Consider the following 5,000-nt stretch of genomic DNA (forward strand, 5'->3'; position numbering starts at 1 on the left):
AGCTTAACTGACTAGTCTTACAACATCATTTTTTAAAAAACAACTTTATTCATTTATTATTGCTAGCTTGCCATGTAGGGTCAGCCAGATGATGGTTCCTTTTCTGAGCTTTGGATCCTAAGGTTTCTTCCTCAAGCTATTAGGGAGTATGACAGAGAGCTATTTAACTTGCTTACAAAGGTAAGTGGCTACCGTGGCTAGATAAATTATGCAAATGAACATGCATTTCAAATCGCTTTCTTACTAAAATAGTAGCCATTTATTATATTTATTATTTTACTCTAAGTTGTCACACTGAAACCTGTGTTCTCCTGCTGCCATCTCTGCTAAACTTGTCATTGTCTGCCATTTTTTTCAGATGTGAGTTGTGCCTCTCTTTCTGTTTTGCACTGTATTATGGGACAACTGTGTCCATCCAAACCATCCTCAAAAAACGGCTGGTTCAAAGTATGCAGAGGATTTTTGAGTATATTCAACAAGTACATTTTTTAAATATATACATTCTATATACTCAAAAACTAGTTATTATTAGTAATTTAGTGCACAATTGGTACGCACCCAATGTGACGAAGGTCATAATGAAGCTGGTAAATGTTCTCGATCGGGTGTACTAGGGAGCTCTAGGGGCTGGTGGTCCTGTGTCACCTGAAATTCCTGGATTTGAGGCTGGGTGTGGTCACTGCCTTTGCTACAGGTTGGTTTACTATGTTACTGCTGCTTTTGGCTTGGTCAGAAGGGGTCTGGACCAGGATTCTCTGCAAAGCTGCTTTGCGACAACACCTGCCGTAATAAGCCCTGTACAAATACGTTTTAATTATTTACTGAAAACAGGAATGTATGAAGAGTTGCACATTTAGGAGGACTGCAGTGAGACTTTCCAATGACGTGAAAACCTTCAACTGGATTACTGTGAAGAAAGAAGAATATAGGGAAAAAATACAAGCAATATTGTATTACATAATGCATAATAAAACATGCTCAAAACTAGAATAGAGGCTCCAATTACTGTAGCTAGTTTCATTCCTTACAGTATTTTTACACACATTTTAGGAAACAGTATCTCTGTTATAAAAATTAGTGAACATAGTTCTCAAAACCTTACATAAATTTTTACAAACCATTATATAGCGCATGCAAAGCAAAACATTGACTTCAAAACCATGAGCATTCTCCTCAAAATGAAATATTCAAATCAAAATGCCAGACACCTTTATCACGTGAATTTCTACTGTACAATAGACCGCATTTTCACAAGGAATATGCTTCTGTCTGCTGTATTCATAAATTAGAGAAAACAAACCATGTCTGGAGTTATGTGATTAATTATTAATGAATGCAGTGTGAATTTGGAAATTCAAATTAAATTCAAATGCTGTTTGAATTCATGTGGTACATTGTTATTATTTATGTATGACTAAATATGTAATCTTCTAGTGTAGTGGCATTGATGGAGAGTCTCCTAACACATTGGTTGTCTGAACATTATTTGAAGGTAATAAACTGGCTCAACTATGTGTACAGGTATGTGCATATAGAGCTGCAACCAATCTGAATTGTTATAGTTCTTCACCATGCAGTAAATAAGTTGAAACCCTTCACAGGCTTTGTGCTCCCTAAGCAGTCCCGGAGTGGCCAGAACCACTCTATAATCAGCTCAGGCAGTTAAATACAACAGGATGCATTTATTTACATGAAGCAGGATGTGAAGTAAGATCGTACACTGATAAGGATTACAGTTATAGACCTTCCAATGGCAAGAGAGATGAGAATATTTAACAGTAATAACAGTTCTAATGGAATTACTGTAAATAATGTTAAGGGTTGGGTAAAACTAACAAAATTGTATTACATAATGCATGATAAAACACATCTAAATGATACAACAGAAGTGCCCGCCAGTCTAACTATTTTTATTTCCAGTAGCTTAACTTTTACAGGCTGCTGTAAACAGGACCAGTAGGGCCGCATGCTCACCTGCCACAGTGATGTGTCTGTTCATATCTAGTTTTGTTGCTGTCAAGTTTACTGCTTTGGCTGGCACTATACAATTCAGTTATGTAGATATAACGCATCCAACAAGGTGTAACATTTCTAAATGAATAAAGTACATCTACAAATGTCTTATATGTTCTCAAACACATTCATATGTCTCTGCATTTATGCATTATATTCTGTATAAGAAATGACATTTTGTCTTCATTTGTGTAATGATCACTATCTTACACAGAAGTGTAGTGAAAAGCTCTTTAGTATTTGTTCTACTGGGGTAAGAATTCTCCCACATATTGCTAAATGTATGCTTTTTTTTGAGAAACATATCAAATCTCAAGGGGTTGTCATGAACATTGTGATTAGACACTGGGAATTGTGCAGTGATGTACAAACAATGTCTAAGGAGATTGCAATGAGACTCAAGTTGAGTGAAGTATGTTCACAGTTTTGCTGCACTGAGACAGGCAATAGTGTTCAATAACAATGTGTAAGCGATGTGGAAGAGGTGTGGAGCTCAAGGGTTAGAGGCTGTGGTGGAACAGAACCAGCTAGGCTGCACACTCTCTCCTGCCTCTCATGTTCAAACCACATGGTCACTTTTTTTTAATGTGACCCAAATTTCATTTAATTTCATATTCTGTCTCCTTGAGCCAGGCCATTCTCCTACTCTTCCTCATCCTCCCATCTTCCTCTGTCACTATTTCCTGGACTTTTTGCCATTGTGCAGCTGTTAGTCACACTGCCCTCTCATGGTAGATACTCCTACTTTTACATTACTGTAAGTTACTGATTATTCATGTGTGTGTATGTCCAGTAGTTCTACTTAGATGTTCACTAACTGAACATTTGTAGGCAGGTGCAGTCCTGCTGAGTTCAGAGTTCTGTCCCTGATGACAAATTCTGCCTAATCCTTCCTTAATCTTATCATTCTATTGCATGAGTGTTTGTCATGAAAATTGTGCTTAGAGAATGAATACCGTGTTTTGCAAAAAAGTGTCTAAGCACTGTAATCAGAGCTGAGTCCAATAAAATTGTGTATACTTTTGTGCCAATGACGCGTCAGATATAGTTACTGAGAATCATGGGCTAGGGTTCAGTAACTGTGTGAGCAATGGAGAAGAACTGTCAGTGTTGCACTAAGAGCCACAATGAGAGTCCCATCCAGAAGAATGTGTTCTGGTGTTCAATAACAATGTGTGAGCAATCAAGAAAAATATCAAAATGGAGAGGACATGCTTCTCTTCTGCTCTCGTACTGCGGCAGATTCACTGCGACTTTCAGATCTGCAGACCCAAACATGGACGAAGAAAGTAAGAATACGCTTCTGGTTTTCTGTAACTAAAGACACAGGAATTTGTATACATTCAGAAGGTGCATGTACAACAATACAAACATTTGTAGCCCAGTGATAGAAGACTGTCACTGTTTCAGAACAAAGATAATTTTGTGTAGACTGCGCAAACAAGGTGCAATCAAATGCATGTTTGATTTTTCTACAGCAGTTCTCTTCTAAAACGTCTTTGGAGTGCAATGAATTCGAACTGTACTTGATCTTGTATGATCTTGCGTTGCTTCTGGTGATAGTGCTGGTAGCAAGGTTCTACTCCGACCACTTGGTGGAAGTGTTGCTCACCTTAAAGATTATAAACCAAACAGCTTGAACATCAACATACTAGGGTCCATAGAACTCAAGCCCTCAGCATTCCTCAGTGAGTCTTTGGCATAGATGGTGTAAAAGAAGAAAGAAGGCCGACCTCTGCCTGGCTCCATGCAAGCCAAATGAAAAGTACTCATCAAAGTGTTTTTACAGTCATTGATTGACTGATGTCATGTTCTTGGTTTGTATAATTGATGACTATTTAAAAACTTCATCGGCTTTTTGAATTGCCATTGTTAAACTCCGATAATTACTGAACTGAATATATATATTTATCTGTATATATATTTTTTTTCTCTATGCACCCCTGGTTCTCTTCCTCAGTTTGGACAGAGCACTCTCCACCATTTCACTGCGTGTTGTACTGTGTATGACTATGTATGTGACAAATAAACCAAACATGAACTTGAACTTGAACTTGAACTGTAGTCAGAGGAAAGCCGCCCAGTTACAAATAGTATATATTTTACTTTAACTTTCAATGCAACAGTCTGAGATAGTTTCTAAAATAAAATAGAGAAAGACAGAGACTTACTGCAACTGATGGGCATTGTGTTCTTGAATCATCACTAAACCAAACCCTCGAGAGCAGCGTGGGAGCCCTCACGCAGAGGCATCTTACAGATGTGTTTGTGCATAAACTCTACATGCAGAGGCATCTTACAGATGTGTCTGTGCATAAACTCTACACGCAGAGGCATCTTACAGATGTGTCTGTGCATAAACTCTACATGCAGAGGCAGCTTACAGATGTGTCTGTGCATAAACTCTACACGCAGAGGCATCTTACAGATGTGTCTGTGCATAAACTCTACACGCAGAGCCATCTTACAGATGTGTCTGTGCATAAACTCTACACACAGAGGCAGCTTACAGATGTGTCTGTGCATAAACTCTACATGCAGAGGCATCTTACAGATGTGTCTGTGCATAAACTCTACACACAGAGGCAGCTTACAGATGTGTCTCTGCACAAATGCGGCTCTCCAGCACAACCTAAATTCTAAACCTTTAATTCCAATAACTTGATGGCATATTTCAAAACTTTCGTACTTTTTTTTGTTCAGAAACTAGCACAAATATTAGTTAACTTAAGTAACTCCTTTTATTTGTGATGTCCATAGTGAAATTAAATGAATAGTAAATAAAAACCCTAATTTGCTGACTTTCCTGTTGACGTATCTGCCCTGTGGCCATGTCCCATTTACCAAAACAAATACACGCCCCTGCTACCAAAAGATTTAATCAATCGTCGAGCGTTTAATTCTAGAATAGTTGTATAATGCGGATCTGTTTCGATTAGTCAACCTTAGAGGACCGAATCCGTTATTCTCTTATGATTTGCTTCGTT

The 5,000-nt window shown here is 38.1% G+C and overlaps 1 protein-coding gene across 3 annotated transcripts in view; it reads left to right on the forward strand.

Moving 5' to 3' along the window:
• Positions 1-4,930: 4,930 nt before the first annotated feature.
• tex2 (testis expressed 2) overlaps positions 4,931-5,000 on the forward strand; it is a 30,125-nt gene continuing 30,055 nt past the window's right edge. For 2 of the 3 annotated variants that reach the window (XM_035525728.1, XM_027006785.2), the window contains exon 1: positions 4,931-5,000. This exon is cut by the window's right edge and continues 145 nt beyond it. The gene's annotated coding sequence lies outside the window, so the exon portion shown is untranslated. The other variant, XM_035525738.1, reaches the window with a different exon arrangement.

The sequence above is a fragment of the Electrophorus electricus genome, chromosome 1 (genome assembly GCF_013358815.1).
Source record: "Electrophorus electricus isolate fEleEle1 chromosome 1, fEleEle1.pri, whole genome shotgun sequence".
Classification (NCBI taxonomy): Eukaryota; Metazoa; Chordata; class Actinopteri; order Gymnotiformes; family Gymnotidae; genus Electrophorus; species Electrophorus electricus.